This window comes from Amblyomma mixtum, chromosome 10, assembly GCF_055824585.1.
Source record: "Amblyomma mixtum isolate Tamu chromosome 10, ASM5582458v1, whole genome shotgun sequence".
Classification (NCBI taxonomy): Eukaryota; Metazoa; Arthropoda; class Arachnida; order Ixodida; family Ixodidae; genus Amblyomma; species Amblyomma mixtum.
In genome coordinates this window covers 112,333,233-112,357,995 of record NC_143021.1, presented here as the reverse complement: position 1 = coordinate 112,357,995, position 24,763 = coordinate 112,333,233, and the positions used below count along the sequence as shown (strand labels likewise).

The following is a 24,763-nucleotide window of genomic DNA, read 5'->3' as shown; positions in this document are numbered from 1 at the left end:
AGCAATGTTTCCAATGCTGCAGCGCCTCCGCACGCGCCTCTTTGAGCAAGCATGCGTGGACGCACTGTCGATGAGCGAGGCTGAGTTCTTGCGCAAATGGTCGACATACTTCATCGTCCCGCGCGGCGGTCGAGTGTCGGTCTCATTACTGCCCTACTGACATGCAAGTGCTGCGTCACTGCGCATGTGCTTGAAAGATCAGAACTTTGAGTTCAACTGTTTTGTTTTCTATTTTTGTTGCTTTCGAAAAAAAATAAACTTCTCTTTCCACGTCTCTTGTGTCCTCATCTTTTGCTGCGCTACAGTGTATTGGTATAGGTTTTTTGTTCCACGCACAGTGCGGGAGGTCCGTTTTGTCCTGGTATCTGGTCATTTGGGTTCCTATTTTGAAGAGGTGGCTGATTTATTGGCAAGGTCAGCTCCCTGTGCCCCCCGTAGTGCCCTGTGCCTCACCTCATTCTGCTGGAGACTTCCCGTTTCCAGCGGTTTCAGCATATCTCAGCCAGCTTGAGTGATTCGTTGCTGAATACAGTGGATCTCCAGCACTTAAAGTACACTTGGAATGTGCGGACGTGTAAATCAAGGCTGTGTGAGGTGTCCATGACGCTTCTGCAATGCAGAATCCCTCACCTAAAGTTGTACTTGTGCAGTTGCGGATTCGCTACGACAAACCTTTCTGACTCATGTTGATGAGTTGAAACGATACAAGATTTTTCCCCTCTATTGTCGTCGGTTCGCATCTCAGAGAAAGCAATATTTAGAGGTCCCTCTTTCGAGGCTCTACCAGTTATTCTCTCGTGCAAGCGCCAATGATTTTCGTTTAGTGGTGCTTGCGGCAACCTTCATGATTAGATTATTGCAACTGGTCGATTACCTTGTTAACTGTACATAGAATTCCGCCGTATGTCCAAAAGGGTGTTTTATTGTATTCCTGGTGCTTTGTTTCGATTTTCATTTAATTTGTTTCGTTTATTTAAATTTTTTAGCAATAAGTTTTTTTTTTCAGTCATTCCACTATTCTTCTTCGCCGCCTCACGCCTTTTCTCCCGCACAAATACTTCCTTGGCCTTCACCACCGTACCATGGCCAATCCCCCCGCGTGGGTATGTGCCATGTTTACCGATCGAGGCAAACAGCAACAACAAATGCGGGCAGCTAAGCCTGAAGAAGGTGCACCTGTTTCCCACGGTGGGGATGCGATAGGGCTACGGAAGGGGATTGGCGAAATGAGGCAGAGACTTGGGCAGGCTAGCAGAGCCTAGAATCCTAGCGAAGCACGCGGGGCTGGAGGTGAAGACGTCTCCAACTCCACTTCCGGTCTTGTGAGCTGCGCTGTGATTTTCATTTCCTGAACAGAGGTCATGTTTAAAATGAACGGTGTCAAGTGAGGAGCTGTCGGTTGCAGAGTCGCAATAAAAGCAACAACTAAGGAGAACGAAGCTGCAGCAGCTGCTGAACAATGTGCTGACGGGCGCGCGTTGCCGCATTTTGTAACTCATGACAGGCGGCTACTGCATCCTGTTCATGTCATAGCACCTTGAAAGAGCCATCAATGCACGCTGGCTGCATGTTTCCGCGCAGGCTTCGGCGTTCCCGCGGAGCGCGAAGCCGCCGCGGGTTTCCCATGGGAGCCGTTAAGCTACACGCGGTGCGCGCCGGACCCACAACAGTGCCGCTTGCACGCTGCTTCCGTGCAGCGGCTGCCGAAACTCGCCTTCTTCCGACGCAGCGCAGCAGCGAGGCATGCGCCGTTATAAAGCATGTATACAAGTTGTATACAAAGCATGTATACAATATTATTATATACAAGTTGCATTCGTCACTAGTGGGCACCCAGAAATTACAAGAAATGATGCGCAGCCACCGCCCGTGCAAAAATGATAAGCGCCTATCTGCGCTATCAGCAGGCTGGTGCGGCGCTCTTCCCCTAGTACACCTGGCCCAGAGTCCCACTCTGAATATAAAGGCACAGGTAGGTGGTTCAGTGCAGAGAATTGCGTGTCAGATGGTTTGGGTGAAACAACGACATATTTATGACTTTATGGTGTCGGGTGTGTCTTTTCACTGCGTGGTGCATTAGAACCGCGCCATGTTGGAAAAAATATGTGTACGTCCGTCTCAAGCCTCGGACGGAAGATAGCAAAGGGAAGAGAGGCAGATTTCTGCAGGGAGAGGAAAACCTGATGGGACAATTACGCTCTGCCTTAAGGGCAGGACACAACAGCGTTGATGGGTCCCTTCAGCGGCCTCACTTCGCAGACACGGATACTGTTCGTGCTGTCACCATCACATAACGCTTAACCTACGCTTAAAGGGATCCTGAAATGAATTGGACGGTCATTTTTCAGTGGAAAAGGATTTCATTCACCCGCGTTTGTTCCTTGACCCACTCCGCCCTCTTACTGTCTCATAACGTTGTATCTATCATTTTTCTTTCCATAGCTCGCTGCGTTGTCCTTAACTTGAGCTGAACACTCTTTGTTAGCCTCCACGTTTCTGCCCCATAGGTGAGTACCGGTAAGATACAGCGGTTGTATACTTTTCTCTGGAGGGATATTGGTAAATATTGGTCGAATATTCCATGCTTACCGCTCAGCTTACGGTGTGCTCTAATGAGTCGGTTGTAGGACCGTTTGATGATGTTCCTACCGCCCTTGCGGCATTCTACAGGGTGAGGACTTCTGACAAGAATAAGCGTGTTCCGGGAAAGTAGCCACACCGAAATCTGTGCTTAAAAGGATGAGAGCTTCATTCCCACACGTAAAGAAGAAACGCATTACAAAACTCGTTTTGCTTTCCTTCTTCGTTCGTTTAGGATTTCCAAATTTCTCGCTGCAGATGTGGTTCCACGCTTGCATCAAACCCGTATCCTATTCTTATCACTTTCTTAGCGCTAACCAAGGGGTATATTATTTATCGACGTTTTCGCACCGTTACCATTCTGTGCTCTTTATTGCAAGTGAAACATTGTTTTAGTGGGTTTCCTGCTACGCATCATGTTCACTCTCTTCTTTTTTTTCAATGGTAAGGACGGGCACAAGAAACCTCCACACAGAAGACAGTCGTATGTGAGGCCTAGCATCCCTCCTGGATATCAGGCTAAGAGATGCCGCAGGGCTTGTGTCGAGCATCCCTTACAGAGATGTTTAACATGCTGCTGTGAAAGGGACTGCGATTTTATGGTGGAGTATTATGATATGCACTCGCGATCAGAAAGTACTTTGAGCCATTGTTGCATAATTTTTACGTATTTAATTTGAGAATCGCATAAAAGAAGTAGTTCTGATGTTGTCATGTTCTGCGCCCTCGGTTTAGAGCATGCAAAGCGAGCAGACGGCAGAGCAATTCACAACCGGGTCTGTTCAGTGGTATGCGTGCATAAACAACAAAGATGACCCTTCTTCCAGTTGACACGCAAATTTGCCGAGAAATATTCAGCAGCAAGTAGGCGATTCACTGCTTCGTGCTTTGGCCCCTACGTTTGAAATGACTAGGCTGCGGTGAAATCGAGACTTCTTTGAGCCAGAGCGAGTGCAGCCGCCACAATAAGTTTTCCTTCCCATCCTCGAAATCTGAGCTCTTAATCAGTGAGAACACTCAAATTCCCTCATAAGCTTCCAGTTCGACGGCGCATTCTGCCGTTCCGAGTGGAGTCACTCTTAGCGCATGCTGCACTCAACTGAGGTACGCCACTTCCCGTTAGCCAGCATCGCTATTCCATACTAAGCGGTTCGCAAATGGCGCCACGTCGTTGGAAGCGGCAACCTGTTCCCCGGAACGGCGCCTTCGTATGCCTGACTGCAGAGGTGTTTGCAGCACGGCACTGGTTGCCGCGCCCCGTAAAGTCGATAACGTGCCTTCGGCCGGCGGCTGAGCAGAGCGAACTTTCAGGCATCTGCCTCACAAACCTGTGGGTCGAAAAGCAGTAACGAAGACGAGACGATAAGAGGCTCAGTGGTTCTAAGCATTGCGCGCCATATGGAAGGCTCGTGCAGGAGTCTTTTTCGTATCTCGCGATAAATTTGGGCACGGAAATTCCAAAACAAGTATTTTACTATGTGCGAAGCCTTAAGTCGGGAGGAGCCTATCAGGGAACACACCGAAGATTATCATTCGCGATATCGTCAATGCTTGAAGTGGACACTCCCTTTTTTTCACTCTTGTTCGTAAAATTTTTCCTGTTCTACTTTTTAAATGCATGCTTGATTTGGAGAATGTTCCGAGAAAATCACAGAAAGACTGCACATCAACTAACACTAAAGCCGGCTTAAAGACCGATGCCGTCCTTTCGATAGCGGAAAGCCGGTTAGTCGTTGCTTATTTTGCCATTCGATAGCACGCTCCTGCCGGGAAATTTAATCGCTGAAACAATGCGGTTGACAGCCAGCAGTATCATTCTCCATGAGCTGTCTTTTTGAACACTGCGCTTCACTGCATGCTTGCCGCACCGAGGCACGTGCCTTGCGACATGAGCCTTGAAATGCGAAACCTCTTGGCAATGTCCAGCTTGGAAAAGGGTCTTCAGCTAGAGATATAACATTACTGAACAGGAAACCGGACGTGCACGAAGCCCATCTGTAGACATTAAGAAAGGAGCAAGAGGATAAAGCATAGGACTTGCAGGGAAAAACGTCGTTCTCCGTACTTTCAGTTGAAGAAGAAAGCACGCTGTCTCCGTTAGCGGCACTTATTAGGCTCGTTTACGGGTAGCCAGAGTCCTGCGGTACATAACATGATCGGCTCAATTAGCTCGGAGAAGAACCTCATCAGCCTCCGCTAGCTTTAGCTCTTATCTAGTTTGGTTTTCTCGCGAAACCGTATTTGTTTCAAAACGCGGCAGTATGCCGGGATGTACTGGTTTGTCCACATCCCTCAGGCGTTGCTTTACAAGTGCAAAATGAGAGGAAATTTTCGCGCGCAATACAGCGCCGCCACATAGGTGCGCAAGCGACTGACAGACATATTCATTAGACAGTGCATGTCAGGAACGTGGGCGAAAAGACGAAAGCACTGTGCGGCTGAAAGAACGAAGATTTCTTTGAATTTACTCCGCAGGTCACCCGTGGAAGACTGCTCTCGTCGTGCGTTGCAGGAGTTAGCTTACCCGGGAGTTAACGTCCCCTGTCGGCCGAGGAGAATGCCGAAGCAGCTCTTCTCTGGGCCATTGCAAATCCGTTTCGCTGCCGCTTCCACTCTGCTTACGTCACGTGCACACAACAGCCCAACGAGCAATTAGGCCATGCCCCGGCAGCCCTTATTGGAAAGACATATTTGGCGTCACAGCAACGGTTATTTATTACTGCAACAGCATTAAAATCATCATCGCAGAAAAAATGGCTGACGGTCCAGCATCACTAAGCACGAAATATTGTGTGAGAGCACGGTGTTTTGCAGGTAGAACCCACCGCCACGAGCCACAAAACGCGATTGAGGTGTCCACTGACCTGTGGAATCAGTTATACGTCTTTCCTTTCCTCAAAATCAACGGAGTATAAACGTTCCGCGGGTTTTGAGAAAAGGCGCGCCGCATAACACCCTTAGTTTGTTGGCAGACGCCACATCCTACACACAGCGCTATTGACGTGTCCACTGACCTAGAGAGGTGTTACACTTGCTGCTCATAGCCTTGAAACAGACACGCACCGCTGAAACTCGGGGAGTGCGGCCTTTTGCGGCGTCCGGCGTCGTCTGTCATAAAATTCGCTGATTGGTAGAAGGGTGTGTGATGTCATCAGGCCACGTGACAGGGCCAATCTGGCACGTGCGCTCGCAGGGGGAAGTTCACTGATGCGTTGATTACGGGTCATGGCCGAGCTGGTAGGTGCGCTTGGTTGTATGCAGACGTGTCCGTACAGCTCAGTGTGTCCGGTTGGAATGGAACCGGAATCGACGTCACGTGCGCCTGTCGCAGGTTTGCGTAGTGCATTGCTATGGAATGCACAGGTACAGTGACGAGTGAAAGGACATCAGTGCCACTGACCGACGACGGGAATGGCGGAAAAAGAGAAAAAATAACTGCTTCCAGGTGATGACTGTCTACTGAATCACCCCTAAGGCTGAAGAGTCGGAACGCCCTGGCGCTTTCGTTATCAGCGGGCTGGTTAACCACAGCGCTGTTCGCGTCCATTCCACCGCCAAAGAAGAGGCATTAACGTACTATGGAAACATTTCAAATACAGCAATTAATGAAATCAGGTTAAAAGTGAAATGGGATCTGCTCGAAGCAGTGTGACCTTGCAGAGCGACAACTTTTTTTCGAGTGCATGATTCTCGTTAGGGCACTTCCCTAACAGTTGGCTGCGTGGTTTCGAACCCGCCACGGTCTTCCGTGGGTCTAATTTTATATTCAGAAAAGTCTATACTCTCAGGCGATTCACTCTCAGGGTGCATCGTTTCTCTGAGAAATAAATTCGCCTGTGCGCAGAAGCAAACATAAACACAAATCAAGAAGCTGATGATTCTCACCTGGAGGGGCGCACCGCCGGCCGGCTTTGAAAAGGAAAAGGCAGGTGAACGCTTCAGCTTTATTCCACAATTAAAAGACCTCATTCATAGGGTTTTTCCCGGTGTTCCTAACTTCTTTTTTTGCATCTGAACGATTCGAGAGAATTCATCTCAAACGGCGTAAATCAGGCACATTTATCAGTATTCGCAGTGTAAATTAATAGTTGTGTAAAATCAATTCCTGCCTTAATCTTGGGAATGCATTCATAGCTGTGTAAATGCATCGACCACTTATGACACATGTAGACTGTTGTATGCGACATCACATGAGAGCGTTTTTGCGCTTACAGGACAACTAGTTTTTTCTTCTCGATCTTTTTCGATAGAACCTGACTATTTCTAGGTTAAAACAATGCGTTGTACGAACACATTTTTTTCTTCATTGTTTCTACATAGGTACACTGCTCGGCCTTTTGTATTTTGACATGAAAGCACTGCAACTTCTTTAATGGCGCAATATCATACTAGCGTTAGTACAGGCAAAGGAGAATCATTCTCCCTGTAGACGCATCACCTATTATCAATAATTTTCGGAGTTCAACGACACAAGCAAACAACGACAAAATAATGCGCTGGCCTCCTTTCCTTCTCAAAGTTTGACCTCGGTTTATCTTTCGTCTTCACTGGCGTCTGTGCGCGAGAGCTTTCCCACGCCTACGTCGCAGGAAGTTACAGTCTTCACCCGAAGCAGCTCACCGAGCTCTTTGGGGTCAGCTGCCCCAAGCAGGGCTCTCTCAAAGACACACGGCGAAGGGAAGCAGCCGAGGAAGAAGCTCGGGTCAATAATGCAGCGGCGAAGGGCTCCGCCGAGGCGCTTATCCGAGAGCCGCAGCTGAGGCGAAATAAACTGGCTAACACAATACACCCCCTGTAGGGCTTTCGCCGCCGCATACTTTGCGTGATGCAGGGCTCCCCAGACGACGGCTGCAGTGCACGAAGCCCAGCGAGGCTGTCGTACGGGTTGGTGCGTATTTCAGCTCGCAATGAGGGCGTACGTGTAAACAGGAGGATCGAGAAATAGCGCCGACGATGCCCCTTCGGCCCGTTCAGACGACGAAAGCGGCGTTGTTGTGCCGTCGCCGTGATTCTGCGGCAAAGATGCGGCGAGGGAGTCCCGGGAAGCGTTATCTTCTTTTTTTTTCTTTCTCCGGCTTTCCGCTCCAGGGGGTCCGAATACGCTCTTTACATGTCTTTTCGGAAGAGATGAGAGGGCGCATTTATTGCTTGTAATCGACGGGCTTGGCTGGAACTTATCTCCTTTGCACTGAATAATGCTGCCCTTGTGCAATTCCGGAAATGCAAGGCCCAATTGGAAGCGAACAGAAGTTATTTTCAAGCCCCAATATTCAGTTTATTACGCGACTAGAGTGCACTACACTCCTCCACGTCCAGCATTCTTGGACAAAAATTTTGAATATTGGAATATTTTACGGTAGAGTAGTACCAAAATTTTTCGTTTAAACTTTTTCCATCGCTCGCATCGAGCAGTTGAGACTGCCGCAGAAAAGAATTGGGGAACGTTTCTGACGACAGCAATAACGTTAATGGCAGAAAAAATGCAAGCCTGCCGACGGGAGATCTGCGGAGTTTTTGATTCTTGCAGTGAAATCTTTGAGTGTATGAAAAAAGCGCGTTCATAAACTCCTTCCCGTTACAAAACGCTTTTGTCTAGATTTGTTGATTTCACGCAATTATTTGCTGCGGTCAGGAGGTTTGACGCGTGAGTGGTTGCCGATGCACACGCTGATATCGTACTTATATTCGCTTTTTTCATATCACCTGCTGTGCCGCATATTTTAAGACGCAGTAGCGTAGGCTGCGTTACCTGCTAGAGAGAATTTACTAAGCGTGTGAAAACTTTCGCTGTTCGCTTCAGCTGATCCGGCAATAATTGGTCAGGCAGCATGCGAATTCCTCGGAGGGCGTAGACGGCGCGGAATCTTTGAGCCATGCAGAGAAAGATGGCGGCGAGGATTCCCGCCGCTGGAAGAAATCGCATTCGTGCTCGCAAATTAAAAGCGAAGATTCGGTGCGGGCTCTCTAATTACTCCTCCAATTTCAGCGTGCAGAACTTGGCACGTCGAAATACGCACACCGCGGCGTAGCAGGCGCTTGGCAGTCGCCTGTAATAGCTACACTGTGTACACTTCAGAAGTTTTCTTTTTCTAATTGAGAGTGGAATTTAATGAGAGTGGTGCCACGTTTTGTCCACGGCCAAGAGAACAATAACAGCGTCATTTCTATGGCGCTCAGAGTTCCTTTCGAGTTTAGGCACCGCCAGATGCCTTGATTTTTCAATGAAAAGATCTTGAAGGCTGCGGGGGAAAGCATTTCAGGCCTATGTGAAGAAAATCGCGTTGTTCTGCCGTTGGTTTCTCCCATGCCGATTTATTTCGCCTTCTACGGTCGCTGTTCCACTCTGTGAGTCCAGTGATCGAAAAACTCTTAAAATCTTTTATTCTTTACCGTTTCTGACGCAACCTTCACAGGATTGTGGGACATCCTGTATTGCGAATTTCTGTTTTGAAAAATAAACCTTTTCATGCGCTAAAAACCTCACCGCACTGGGCTTCGGCAACAAAGCCTTTTCAATCAAGTAGAAGGCGCAGCCGCTCGCGTGAGCGTTTGCGATGCAACCGCAAGGTGGCGCTGACCCGTGACGCATCAAATGTGGTGGTATCCATCCGGATGTCGATGCAGGCACAGTCACTCTTCCTGAGGCCCCAGGGTTTAAAGATAGCAATGGTCATGTAAATAGATCTGCAGTGGAAGTCAGCAAAAAGCGATTGGAGGATTGGTGGCTGATAAGCAAGATATGGCATAAGGTTAGAATGGTAGGAAACCGTAGGTAAAGATGATGGCGAATCTTAATGAGAATTGCCAACACAGTAAACAAAAAAATAGTAAAGAAAGAAAAGCTGAGCATGGTGGCAATTGCCACCACCCCGTTTCAAAGGCGGCGCTCCTATCCATCCATCCATCCATACGTCGTTCGCAAAGGCGCTGACGCGTTCCGCGCTGCAAACGCGAATTCGCACGAAACATCAAGTCCCACTGTCCCGAGCTACGGGTGTGAATGCGCGCTTTCTCGCACTTTTGCCATGGAGCGATCGTGTACACCCTCTGTGCAAAAAATCTGGCACAGCGTGATTGTCGCAGTTACATTCGCGATTACTTAATGTTATTCAAGAACTGGCTTGAACTCATGTAGATGTACAATGCGCATGGAATTATGTTATTGCTTCAAGTTCAGTGAGTGCTGGTCAGTATATTTCATTGTAGAATAAGCAATGCGCCTGGCATCGAAATTGTTTTGGTTGACTTTTTGCTGATCACAGTGGGAAATATAAGTCCCTCACTTCAGTGTTCCAGCGCTTGACTCACCTTAATATTTTTCATTGGCTTCATGCAGATAACAGTGGAAAACAAAAGCTCTCCACTTTAGTGTCCTGGTCAGGTCCTGATATATTACTTTTACACTGTGAATAAGAATTCACTGTCACAGCAGAATTCTTAATAATTTCACATTCTTATACCCACACAGATCAAAACATATAAAACTAGGCACAGTGGAAAGCACATGGTCCCTACGGTGTCCTGCTATGTTTTAGATGCTTTCTTTTTTTCTTCCTTGTGGACGTGTGGTCTTTGTTGAGAGACTTGGTGGAAAAGTGAAGCCGTGTCATGACAAAAAACTTTACAATGCGGCTTGTACGCGTTTCCTTATGGGCGATGCGGCCCACATGTGGCATTTGCTGCATGTGCTGCATAATCTCTGTGATGCTGTCTTTATGCGGCTTGTTTCGGCTAAACCAAATGGTAAAAGAATCCTCCAGCGCTTCAAGGAAAGCAAAAAGTTCGCGTGTACAATATAACGGCCCGCCTTGTCACAGAATGTTGTATATGATGAAAGATCCTTGTCTGCGTTCTCTGATGATGTGACGAGAGCATCGAAACAATCTCGACATTTCGTTGTGAGGATTTTTTTTTCCTGCAACGTACCCTGCTAGGTGATAAACCAGCCTGGCGTAGCTTGTTTTCTGTGGGTGCCAATGCGGAGGAAGAGTCCTGAAGGATGGTCGATGCTTCATCCAGTTTGACAGAGACCGGCAGGGTGCCGACGTGGCTTGCTAGCTCAGCTGTCCCAACTAGCGCCTCGAGTGTTCCGCCTGCACAATTCCCAGTACTTGGAGCTTTTACCTAATTAGTCGATGTCGGTTGATCGTTTCAGCCAGAAAATTGGCGTAATATGCCAAAAGCTTTTCGTAGCCAATTTTTTGGTTGAGGTAAGCCAGCAGCTCCACCGTGACTTTTAAACTTACTCCAAGACCCTCCACCGTGACAGGTTACAGGAAATCAGCCTTTTATGGTCCTGTGATAGCTTCCCACTCATCGATATATGCAAGGGCTTCTTTCAACAGATCTTTTTTTAAGTTTGGCCTGAGTGAACCTGGTGGCAACATTGATGTCATAATATCGATCAGCTTTTGCATGAAGGTGAAATACTTTGCCATAGCATCTGCCTATTTACAGCAGTCTGCAATTTTATTCCCGTACAAAAACAGGATATGCAAAACTTCTGAGCTAAAAAAGTGGAAGGCCAAATTTGTCTTCGTTTTTTTCAGTGTTTTCTGGGTTCTGGTGCACACGAGTTATCTTCGGCATTGCTTTGAGTGTGACTTGACACTTGTCTTGATTGTGGGCTATGTTAACGGGCCATATGTCCACATGCCCTTCAGATGTTTTTTAACCTGCCTTGATGAAACCGTTGCGGATGTATTTCACCAAGTGTGGGAAATCTGGGGAGAAAAAAGAAGTTTATCATCTCCAAAAAGATGAGCTGCTGATGGTTTGATAGCTTTCGAAGTTGCTGAGATGCCAAATTTGCGCCATATCGCGCGATTCCATTACTCGCCATCACATTGACGTAGTCAACTTTGGATTTTTCTGCAAGCAGCATGGCCTCCAAGACAATCTTTGAAAGCAAGGGTACTTTAACATTGCCTCTGGAAGCAAATACTCTAAGAAGCTGGTTCCATGACCTTGAAAGTATGCTGGAACGTTATAACCAAACCATGGTCACATGTAACTGTCTTTTGAGCCTAGGGTGGGAAGGAGCCAAGATCAACGAAGCCGTCCACTTTGCCAGAGCCCCTTCAAACAGAGAATTTTTCCGCAAGCTTCATTTAATCGGTGATTAGGCCACCATAGCACTCAAATTCAGTTATTTTGTGAGTTTTTCTCTTTATGCCAGAAAGCATTGTGGCATTAAACCCAAACATGCTCTCATATTTCTTCGTGCATTTCTTGAGGCAGGTGCGGCGAGGTAGCACAAGTATTTTTCTTTACGCACATGCAATACATTCTAACGCCCACTCTGAGTTGTAGCGCATACCTTCAACAGATTTGCGGCTTCCGGCCGCAAAGCATTGCATTGTTGCCACTCTTTGTTTCTGTGGAAGCTCTTCGATCTTCTTCCGCAGAGAACTTTCTTCTATTTCTTCCTTGTCTTGGTTCATTTGTGCAATGGTTTGATCCAAGCTTTTTACCTCTGCTTTGAGACGGCGCACTGCCTCGGATCTTTCCCTTAGTTTCTTTACATGATCATAACTGATTTTTCGCTTCTTTTCCCGACATCTTTGTTAATGAGAAGCCTTCGCAAATACTTGCTGGCGACGCACCGCATCTCAATGTCGCGCAAAGCACCTTGTATGGAGCAGACCTGCGTTCCATTTGGTCATGTTTGAACAGCTGACGTGCGAGAACTCCGTCAGTTGCCCCGCTCCTGAGCAAACATGCATGCTGTCAACCGCCTGCAGCAGGGACGCTGGGTCACATTTGTCGCCTATCGCTGCGAGTTACACGCCTCGGACGAACACCCGGTGCTTGACAGCGTCGTCCTCGGAGGATACCCATGTTCGGCTCTGGCAAGCACAGCTGTACGACACCAGTAGCGGCTGTATGCAAAAAAAAAAAAAACATGCTTTCCCCATTTATCCGACGGGACGGGGACGTTTCTGGCATCCAAAATACTTGAGAGTTTCGAGTCAGCAGAAGCGGATAATTCTGCTGGAATGTCGTTCGGTGTGTCAACTAATCGCCGCCTCTTCAGAGCAGGTACGATTTGAGGGTCCACTTGTTCTTCGGGTTTCCTCTCCTTGGGCTTGGGCTTGGAGAGGGCACGTTGGGGCAGATCGTGGGAATGGCATCCGGCTGAAGGACCGGCCTGCTTCACTGTCTCGCCTTGTATCTTGTGTTCGAGGCGGCCTAACACAAGCACTGGATCAAAATGAAGCTCGCACACAGCAGCACTCTGTTCGAGTAGCTTGTAGGCTCTCGGTATATTCCTCTGCCACTTCTGAAAGAGCTGCTCGTCCTTGGGCACAAAGACAGCTTTTCTTTGCACGATTTATACCCTGTAGTGCAACCGGGCACAAAACAGTGGCTTTGACGTCTGCTCATTTTTAGCCTGTCAGAAAAAGCGTAAAACCAACGGAAACCACTAAGCTGAGACAAAACGCGCTGGAAACGTGCGCATGTCAGCGTTCCGTGCGCTCAGCTTGACGTGTAAACGACGGCGAGCGCCACCTCGCGGATGCATCGTGAGGCTGCGACAAGAGTTCCCATAGGAGCCGCTTGGGGGAAATCACACTTCTGCATTCTGTGTTCTATGGTTTATGTGGGTTTAGCGTCCCAAAGCCACTCAGGCTATGAGAGACGCACTTCGGTATTCCAGTCACTGTACTCATGGCATTTCGAGCACCGGGATGCAATACAAGCTCTACGTTCACTGAAAGAAAAACTCTTAAAATATTTTTTTTTCACAGTTTCTAAAGCAACCTTCGCAGGATTTAGCATATTTTGGGGCATCCTACAATGCGAATTTCCGGTTTGTAAAATAAACAAACAAACCTTTTCATACGTACAAGACCGCTTTCTCACTCCCTTCAGGCAGTGGGCTTCGGCAACAGACCCTTTTTCGATCAATTTACTGCTTGTGGTTAGGAATTAATATTGAATGCTGAGCATTTGAACTCCGAGTGCATTCGTTGGCGGCCGTTATACAGGCCCGAAATGTAACCCAGTCTAATTTAATCCACTACAAGCAATATCCCCAATTCACCTAAAGGTACGTGCTCCTATCCTCAGCACCGCCAAAGTCTTTTTCGAGAAAAAAAAAAATAGGTGTATGTTTCGACCTCACCGCGTTGCCATTCTCACGCTGCTTTGAAGCAGTACGTGAAGACACAAGTCGAGAGTAGCCGCGTAGACATTTCACTGCAGAAACAGCGCGACGCCTGCAGGATAGCAGCGCCCGCTGTCAGCCTAGATTACGTTTAACGAAGCTTCCATAAAGTATGCTTGCGCTTCCTGCTTTTTTCGCCACTGCTTTAGAGATCGGTCCATGCATGAGTGTGTAGCATCTAGGTCAGAAAGCCAACTGCTTACGGGTGGATGATGTGGCACCCACGGTCACGTCGCAGGTCCCGTCAGCTGTGAGCCCAGTTTTAGAGAGCAGTACTGTGGTGCAGAGAAGTGCGGCGAGGGGCTGGTTCGTACGACATTCTAAGAACAATAAATAACTGGTCAAGAAAGGACGGGACCCGCCCTTTTGTTTCCGTCCTTTTTTGGACTCGTCCCTTTTGTGTAGTTATTGTTCTTAGACTGTGGTAAAGGTTCAGTTTTAAGCTAGCCACCTTTCACTACACGCTGAGTCGGCAGGCCGCAGCCCAGAGGTGATTTCATCGCTCATCCCTTTGCCGCGATGCCACATTCGCTTACGTACCACATCAACGACTCTGATTTGCTGCCTTATTTAAGGGGTTAAATCATCATCATCATCATCATCATCAGCCTGACTACACCCACTGCAGGGCAAAGGCCTCTCCCATGTCTCTCCAATTAGCCCTGTCCTTTGCTAGTTGCCGCCACTGTATCCCCGCAAACTTCTTAATCTCATCCACCCACCTAACTTTCTGCCGTCCCCTGCTACGTTTGCTTTCTCTTGGAATCCACTCCATTACCCTTAAGGACCAGCGGTTATCTTGCCTTCGCATTACATGCCCTGCCCAAGCCCACTCCTTCCTCTTGATTTCAACTAGGATGTCATTAACCCGCGTTTGTTCCCGCACCCACTCCGCCCTCTTCCGATCTCTTAACGTTACACCTATCATTTTCCTTTCCATAGCTCGCTGCGTTGTTCTTAACTTAACCTGAACCCTCTTTGTTAGCCTCCACGTTTCTGCCCCATAGGTGAGTACCGGTAGGATACAGCTGTTATATACCTTTCTCTTCATGGATATTGGTAAGCTACCATTCATGAGCTCAGAGAACCTCCCATACGCGCTCCACCCCATTCTTATTCTTCTAGTTATTTCCCTCTCATGATCCGGATCTGCGGTCACTACCTGCCCTAAGTAGACATATTCTCTTACTACTTCTAGCACCTCGCTACCAATTGCGAACTGCTGTTCCCTTGCAAGGCTATTGAACATTACTTTGGTTTTCTGTATGTTAATTCTTAGCCCCACCGTTCTACTCTGCCTGTCTAGCTGATTGATCATGCTTTGCAGTTCTTGTCCTGAGTGGCTTAGCAAGGCAATGTCATCAGCGAATTGCAAATTACTCAGGTATTCTTCATTAAATCTTATCCCCAACTCTTCCCATTCCAGTCCCCGGAATACCTCCTGTAAGCAGACAGTGAAGAGCATTGGCGAGATCGTGTCTCCCTGCCTGACACCTTTCCGTATTGGAATTTTATTGCTGACTTTATGGAGAACTATAGTAGTTGCGCAATCGTTATAAATATCTTCCAATATTTTCACATAGCACTCTTCCACACCCTGATTCCGCAATGCCTGCATGACAGCTGAGGTTTCCACTGAGTCGAATGCTTTCTCGTAATCAATGAAGGCTATATATAGGGGTTGGTTATATTCTGCGCATTTCTCTATCACCTGATTGATAGTGTGAATGTGGTCTATTGTCGAGTATCCTTTACGAAAGCCTGCCATTTGGTTGACTAAAGTCCAAGGTTGTCCTGATTCTATTAGCGATTACCTTAGTAAATACCTTGTAGGCAACGGACAATAAGCTGATCGGTCTGTAATTCTTCAAGTCCTTGACGTCTCCTTTTTTTATGAATTAAGATAATGTTAGCGTTCTTCCAAGCTTCTGGTACTCTCGAGGTCACAAGGCATTGCGTATGCAGGGTGGCTAGTTTTTGTAGCACAATCTCTCCTCCGTCCTTCAGCAAATCTGCTGTTACCTGATCCCCACCAGCTGCTTTCCCTCTTTGCATTGCTCCTAAGGCTTTCTTTACTTCCTCCTTCGTTACTGGCGGGATGTCCCATGCTGTGCTCGACTGTCTCCCTCAGTAACTTGATGATTACATTCGCTACTGTATAGATTTGTGTAGAACTCTTCGGCTAATTCAACTATCTTATCCATATTGCTGATGACATTGCCCTGTTTGTCTTTTAGCGCATACATCTGGTTTTTACCTATGCCCAGTTTTCTCCTCACTGATTTTAGGCTACCTCCATTCTTTAGAGCATGCTCGATTTTCTCCATGTTAAACTTTCTGATGTCGGCTACCTTGCGCTTATTTATTAACTTAGCTCTGCTAGTTCTATCCTGTCTGTGGAGTTAGACGTCCTCATGCTTTGACGTTTCTTAATCAGATCTTTAGTCTCCTGAGATAGCTTGTTGGTATCCTGTCGAACCATCCTACCACCTACTTCTGCGGCGCACTCTGTAACGATAGCTGTAAGATTATCATTCATTGTTTCAACACTACGGTCGTCTTCTTCAGTTAAAGCGAAAAATCTGTTTTGCAGCGACATTCTGAATTCCTCATATTCCCTCTTAATGCTAACTCGTTAATAGCCTTTCGATTCACCAGTTTCCTCCGTTCCCTCTTCAAATCTAAGCTAATACGAGACCTTACCATTCTGTGGTCGCTGCAACGGACCTTACCGAGGACATCCACATCCTCTACGATGCCAGGGTGTGCACACAGTATGAAGTCTATTTCATTCTTAGTCTCACCATTGGGGCTCTTCCACGTCCACTTCCTGTTTGCTCGTTTGCGGAAGAAGGTATTCATAATCCGTAAATTATTTCTATCTGCGAACTCTACTAATAACTCTCCCCTACTGTTCCTAGAACCTATGCCATAGTCACCTACAGCCTTGTCTCCAGCCTGCTTTTTACCTACCTTTGCGTTAAAGTCGCCCATCAGTACAGTGTACTGTGATTTTACTTTGGTCATTGCCGATTCCATATCCTAAAAGGGGTTAAATGGTCAGTGCAAATTCAGAGAGTTATTCATTGCGAAACCGCCTCAGCAAGACGTGAATGAAGAAACAAATAAGCCCAGCGATCGTTCTTGCCCCTGACGCACGTTCTCAAAAAATACGCCAAGCAAATGATGTCATTAGATAGCAGCTGGAGAAGTTGAAACGGGGGCGGAAGACCTGCGATGTTCGCGAAAACGTGGTCTAATTCTCAGGTGTGTTTGTGCGTTAGTAGCAAAGCGTTACGTAATCGCTACTAGCTCGTAAAGACATTTTGTACTATTAAACAGCATCCTTATAAAACCAATGAATTGAGTGGTGTACAAGCGGCAAGCTCGGACAACGGTATACAGAGGTGCAAAAAGAGGCAGTGTGTTGTCCACAAGCAAATTTTATCACATACGTGACTGCCGGCATCACGACGACGCCCGCCCCCGCCTCTAGAGCCCCACAGGCCCCGCCGCCCGATATCAATTACGCAAGCCTATAAAGCGAAAGCACGAACTGATGGGCAAGTTGGTTATGCATGGTATGGTTGAAACAGCGCAAGGCCGAAGGCCAAAGAAGAGAGTGGAAGAGAGAAGTGTCGTCCGTTTACTTCTTTCTTCCGCTCTCTTCTTTGGCCTTCGGCCTTGCGCTGTTTCAATCATTCTGAAAAAGCGAGTACCCGCCAGAGAGTACAACTGTTGGTCGCCTCAGTCCGGCCTGACGAGCACCGCCCACTGCGGTCGCGGTAAGGGGTAGCCGCCGAGCACACTGCACGTACGCGCGTAAACAAAGTAGCATTCTCAGCAGGGGCGCAGAGAGGGGAACAAACGGAGTGGGGCGGCAGGAACCGCTGTCGAGGCCGAGCGACGGTGGAACGGTTCGACCCCCTTTCTCTTCGTTTTGTTTCAATCAGCTGCGCAGAGGCGGCGACATGCTCGCCCAGCCAGTTTTATCCCCGCGGTTTTTTCCCCACAGCCCCGCGTTCCTCCTCATTCGCGCTGTCTGTCCCGTTTAAAAATTCGCTGTGGCTTAGCTTGGTTAAGCCCGGTAATTGCGAAAGCAATATCCGTACCTACGCCATGGTTCAGCTGGTAGTGTAGCTGGTGGTGGTGCTTGTGGTTTGACTTGTGGTGATGCATCGGTTATACAATCCAATCCAATCCAATCCAATGCAATATGCTAATATGGTAGGTACCGGCCTTGCTACGCGATGGGCTGAAAGTGCAACTAGTATTGCTTTCGCAATAAAAAATTTTCCCCTTTTTTCATCGTCTAACGTAGAGGCAACCCCGCTCCTACCCCAGCGTCTTTTCCAAACTTTGCTATTTTATCTTCCTCCACACTCAATGCCGAAGCTACTGTAGTCTTTATTATGTTCATCTGTGCAGTAGTGTCCTGTTTTGGGTTTTTCTTTTCTTTTTTCCCTCAAGCCGCTTATCCAGACCGCTGACGCCCTCACCCTCACCAGAAGTCCACAAACGCAGCGACACTCGATCGGCCCTTCCGGGCGCTGGGGCCAGAATGCGGGTCAGGGCAGTGCGGCGTGCTGTTGGACGCACGTCGCACCTTTTGCTTATTCCCGTATTCTTGGCGCTTTCCGCGGCGCAGCCTCTTCGCCCTCTGCCATGCGGCAGACACGCAGCGCCCGACTGCGTTCACCACAGAGCCGTTCGTGCCGCGCTGCATGTGACTGTTCCCTCTGGCCATCTGTATGGCTATCTGTTTGCGCACTGTAAAAAAATGCGACGCGCAACCACCTTGCCATCCTTTGTTCGATACGACGGTCACTTTGCATCGACACCGCAATGACCTGACAAGACAAATCGTGGAAGCCTTGGAGATAGCTCGGGCAAGCTGATACATGTGTCGGTAGGCCGTCTGTTGGATTATCAAGGAAAGAGCTTGATATCTTGGCTCAGCACGTGGGTTGGCTGTTTCTGTTGTTTATTCCCTCCCGCTAATGTAGAAGGGTGTGTATGCTCCTTTCCTCAATAAACGCTGCCTTGAAAGTTAGCGCTTGTCCTGCTCCGTCGTCGTCGTCGTGTTTTTGTGTCTGCGCAATGTGTTTCTTCGCTTACGATGTATTACCAACATGCCCAAGCTTGTTCACTTCTGAATGTATAGCACTTCAGCGCTTTTCACAAGTAGGCTACGGTTTATGAGTCCGCCAGTCAAAGATAATGTTTTGCCTGTTCCGGGGGATCAGCAGCTAGCGTCCGCATTTGTGCTGTGAGGGACGCGAGCGTGTCTGCATTTTGCCTGAATGAAAATGCAGCAGCCGTGGCTGCATCCGGTCCTGCGACCTAAACGTCATCGCCACTAAACCATCACGGCGGTTACAAGTCAGTGTTCAAGGAAAGCGTTGACTCTGTTGTGAGCTGTCCCTTTAAGTAATTTTTTTTCTATCGCTTACGTAATGCAGTGTTTCAATTGTACTCTTTGAATGACTCACAAGGCGGACAAACGCTGCAGTTATCACTAAGCTGCAATTCCAATGACAAGGGAACTGGGGATTCTTCTTGTTTGTCCGACTTGTTTGTTTTTCCTTTAGTCTGTTAACAACCACTCTCCACTCGGCTCCTGGAAAGTTTACCAGAGAGGTGGAGCGATATAATATAGGGCCACTGGCGCCTGCCCAGTGATCCTAGTTATTTCATTTAATTTCGATCACAGCGTAGCGGAAGCGAAAGTGCACTTTAGTAGGTTAAGCTGCTGATATCTCTTATGATAAGAGCAATGTTAGTTCTAGTTCTCTCTTTTTGTCCGATATTCAACTGGTCGAATCGATAATAGAGGGCAGTTGAATCGACCAATTCGACGAAATTGAGATGACAAATCGGGCTCATTATTTGGCAATTAACCGAGTGTCTAAGAGGAACGTGACGTACAAAATATATTCTCGCTCACCAGGACCATGTAGCAAATACACCTTGTTATTGCTGCCACAGTGATGTCATGGTGGACAAAAACTACAGCACCTATTTTTTAAACAGATACAATAATACAGGAGGTGGCGTACTGCTAAACGTGAAGAAGAGCCTGAATTGCAACTTGCATGAAGAGTTTTCTTTTGTCAATGAACACATTGAATGCTTAGCTGCTGTTAGCTCCAAACACTTTTTTGCTGTCATCTACCGCCCTCCTGATGGCAATATAAATAGCTTCTTTTCTTGCTTAGAAAGGCTCCTTTGTTATACAAATGAAAATGGCCTGACTGGTTTTGGGAGGGGTTTATAATATTGATTTGTTACGCCAATCACCAGTGCAACGTCACTTCCAAACTATGCTCTCTTCAAATGGGTTCTACAATTTAATAGAAACGGCAACCCGCATAACAATAAGCACGAGCACATTTATCGACCTCTTTATAACAAATCTTCAAAACCATGACACTTTAGCAGGCGTATGCGCTGAAACCATAAGCGATCACCTACCCATTTTTATGTTCACTAGGCTACCTCTAATGAATTCTGATACCAAAGATGATGTTCGGTTTACAAAGCAGAACATCAACAAAAGAACGTTAGACAATTTTCGGGGGAAATTAATGGAGCTAAACTGGAATCCTGTTTACAGAATAAACTCGACAAATGAAGCCTACAACGAATTTCTGTAGCTCTTTACTTTCGCCTACTATCAGTCTTTCCCGGTGGTTTTCACTTTTGTACTCGAGGAAAAATGCGTAAGCCGGCACCGATTTCTGCGCTGATCTCAGAGACTACGTTACACCGCCATTCAATGCGAAGCGCTGCCAGCCAGTCTTTGCTAGCAACGACGTCACGGAATTGAATCGAGTGGAGGGATGTTTTTTGAATACAGTTTTCCCTCCGACAAATATTTTCACCGAGAACAATAAGAGAAAAAGGACTGCGGTTACTTATTATGCGTGGCGTAGTGAACGATTCCGCAGGAATTTCGACTAGAATCGGCTCCTTCCCGTGCACATAGGTTTCAGTACGTGGGCGCTTCCGCATTGCGCTTCCACCGAAGTGCGGCCGCTGGGGCCGGGATCGATCCGAGCTGGCGGTCGGTTTGGGCGCTGGACCACTGCGCCGGATTCAGCATACGGTTTGGAAAGGCTGAAACAGAGCCTGACCAAGTTACGGATAGTTTAGCGTTATTGCAATAAAAAGTAAACACACCAATGCTATAATCAAAGCGCAGATAGTTTCAAGCGCACACGCACGCAATACATTACCGAGAGTGTTACAAAAGAGTTAAGTCCTTATTAAGATATTTTGCTCCATGAGATTAGTTACGTCTCTGAATTAATTTATTTCACGTACTTCCTGTTATACACCGCTGCAAAACAGATACCGCAGTGTACTTATTGATGCTTCGTGGAGATATTTTATAGCGCACATATACATAAATGTACGCAGCTTACCGTACATATTGTTTCCTTGTCGTTTCCTTAACACGGCGTGCATACAGGCTCCAGGCTAACTTTTTACCTCCAACAAAAGGTGCGCCATAAACTGCTGATATCTGCGTTTGAGACGCTGAAAAAGAAGGCACGTAAACAGCCTGCCATCAACGCGACCCGGAAGTGCTTTTACGTCGCTGCTTTACAGTAGCATCGATGCCTCTACGAAAATATGCTTTTAGAGATGTAGCAATCTGAGAGGTGATGCTTGCTCAACTGCATGCGGTTGCGTATTTTCTTTCATTTCATTAGTTCGCTACTAGTACCTCCTTTTAGCATTCCCGCGTATTAGCTATAAAACGCTCCTTATTGTCGTGAAGTCACAACTGGCGGAGCCGCACAGCGCACCAAGGCATGGAGACAAGTGCGACACGTGTGGCTTCCCTTTCCGTCATGACAAATCAATACCCTGAACTGTCGCGTTAGTTGCATCTCGCTGTGAACGTACAGGGTGCTAAGCAAAGCATTGCGGAAGCCCGCAAGATAGCAAGCAGATTACTGTAGCCGCTTTGTGTTTGCAGGAATTCACGCGCACGTCCTTGCCATCGAGAGAGCGCATCAGTGATGTTGAAGGAAACAAAAAAAAATCTGTTTTAGACACTCACCTCTTTTTCTCTGGAACCTTGCCTCTAGCTCCACCAGCATAATCCTAACTTAACTGACTAACATCTATTTTAAATTTAAACTAATCTACGAATACGCAACCATTTCAATGGACAATAATCCTCTTAGCAGCCAACCCGTTACCGTGGCAGAGGTCGGGCTGGATTGCAGATAATCACCCCTCCCCCCCCCCCCCCCACCCGCCCCCTTTTATTTAAGTTGGCGGATAAGATTTAGAAGCTTGCGGGGATAAGATGGCCCCAGCTAGCGCAGAACCAAATGATTACCAGGGTGGAAATTTGGGCAAGTCGCTACCGATCCATTACATAATTTCTCCATTTAATCCAAAGGATTACTTGGAGAGATATGGGAGAGGCCTTTGTCCTGCAGTGAGCGTAGTCAGGCTGATAACGATCTAACTGCAATCTTTGTTTCTACTTTCTTACTCTGTTGGAGATACAATGTAAGCGGTTTTGTTGCATTTAAGGTTGTCAGTGTACTACAGCCATGAGTGCAACCCCTGTTGCCGTTCACTTTCCTTTTTTTTCATTATAAGGTTCAAGCAGTTAAATTGTCATGACAGTGAACCTTTGGGTCTAAAGGTCGAATATGGGAATCAAAGTCATTCGTGGAAAGCACCTATTTGGTCTTTGTTTCCTCGACAGCTGCAAGCTTCGCTGTAATTGAAATTACATATGCTCAGTAAGCGTCTCTTCGAACCTGGTGCCCGACTTCATTTGAAGGCCACAACAAAACAAGAGCAATGAGAAATAAAATGAAAAACTCTCCCAGTAACAGCTACGAGACCTTCCTTCGGAAGCTCATGTTCTACAGCACACAGTCGAACAATGTCGAGCCACATAACCGCGTTCAGCAGCTTGTGTCAGAGAAAATACGGCGTCGTCGATCGTCAGCGAAACATCCAGGAAAGATCCCCAGAGAAGCAGCCTATCGGAGAGGTGGGCCACCTTGGTCGCGTAAGCCTGTCATCATCATCATCATCATCAGCCTGACTACACCCACTGCAGGGCAAAGGCCTCTTTCATGTCTCTCCAATTAACCCTGTCCTTTGTCAGTTGCCGCCACTGTATCCCCGAAAACTTCTTAATCTCATCCGCCCACCTAAGTTTCTGCCGTCCCCTGCTACGTTTGCTTTCTCTTGGAACCCACTGCGTTGCCCTTTAGGACAGCGTAATCCTGTGGCGTCGTCTAAACCTGCTCATCGGATTGTGAGCAAACTGCGCACCGGGGCAGCTAAAAGAACGATTGGTCGCTAGAGGCTGCTCGGTAAGCGCAACCTCCACCGATGGCAGGCGGTGGCATCGATAGCAGGGCCGTGACGCATAACTTTACCGCTGCACTACTGCGCCATGAGTGGTATGAAGACTCCAAAGTATCTATCAACATAGAGTACAGAATGCCCAGTTCTACTTGTATTCCATTAGGCTATCGCGTTGCACCCTTCAGGCGGAGCTGAAGGGTGCAATGCCTCATTCTAGGAGGCATTACGCTCATCCCTGCTGACTACTTTGAATTTCCTGAATGCTCAGCTTGGTGTTTCACTCGCCTCCTTTTCACTATCCATCCAAAAAAGCCCGCATGAATAACGACGGCCTCTCTTGTTTCTCTCCGCTAATGGATCCGCCTTCATTACGGCTTGCTAATTACTTTCATTCGCTCTTTTTGCATATTCTCTTTGGTCTTCTGGTCCAAGCTTTCCCGTCGGTCGTCACCCCTGCTTGATCTTGTTCTGTCGGAACAGATGTGTGTCATTCATGCATACTGGTCCTTGACTCCTGGTGAAGAAACGGCATGTAATAAAGGTACTAAGACTGCTCTCGGAATAGGCCTCTATGGGTGTGGCAGATTCAGGACTTTCTCTTCGTGCTTGTACGAAGAGAATTGCAGAGAAGCGTTGAACAAACCGGTGAATTCGTGAGAAAAGAATGACGAAGCCGCTCCGCATTCATTGACCATTTGGGCATGGCGGCGTTCTCTGGAACGCCTTGTTTTTCCCCAACCACCAAATTCGTGGAAAGCACTGTACTCGGGTGTCTCAGTCGAAGCACTCTCGTTGCCTTCCAGCGCTGTGGACTACATTGCGTGAGCACAGGATTGCCAGCACGTGAGCTGCGAAGAAGTTCTCTGGGGCTACGGAGCAGAGTTTGCTCTCTGTAATCGTCGAAGCTTTCTTCATGTAGAAAGGCGCTGCTATTGAAAAGAAGTGTCTTTAATTATGTCGCTTTAAAGCGATGGCACCAAGAACGAAATACTTGCTCTCGCAAATACGTGAGTCATGATGTATTTCACTTAAAAATTTTGCTTCATTGAGACATGAGTTTTCGCTTAGAAGTTTCGTTAAGTTGCTTGGGTTCCATTTAGGAGGACAGGCAGGAGGTTCACGCATGCCACCTTCCCATGAGCGTTCGAAGAACATTTGCTGAATAAGTAGGAATGGAATGGGCGCAATTTAAAGGAAAAAGCCATCTCCCACACCTAGCAACACAAAGTGTCAATTATGTGTTCAAAAACATACATGAATAAACAGCGGAAATGAACAGCTCCAGTTGACGCGAATTTTCGCACAAAACATCAAGTGCTCTTTTCAAGCACCGATACGCTGTGGCCCTTTCGTTGTTGGCCCTGGAATATCATTTACAAACATACGGGTGCACGTGGTGCGTCCAGTGCAAACGACCTGAAGAAAGTGCCTTAGCTGCTTTCAGCCACGCCGAATGATTTGTACGTCATTTTTTGCGCGTCTGTTTATATTTTTTGTTTTTCTTCCGCTTCTAGAAATTGTAATTTTGCCGCCATCTGTTGGCGACAACAGTACAATGGCTTCCATGGCCGCGCGTGAACAGCGTGTTTTTTTCTTTCGTCTCTTTTGTCGCATCGACACGCAAGGTTGTACGCAGGCTCCTCTGCAGCATTTCAGGAGACC

The 24,763-nt window shown here is 47.4% G+C and overlaps 1 protein-coding gene and 1 pseudogene across 5 annotated transcripts in view; one reads left to right on the top strand and one right to left on the bottom strand.

Moving 5' to 3' along the window:
- Positions 1–24,763, top strand: part of LOC149326691 (ryanodine receptor-like) — a 539,764-nt gene that overhangs the window by 20,119 nt on the left and 494,882 nt on the right. The window lies entirely within an intron of this gene.
- On the bottom strand, positions 11,691–12,966 carry LOC149326693 (uncharacterized; annotated as a pseudogene).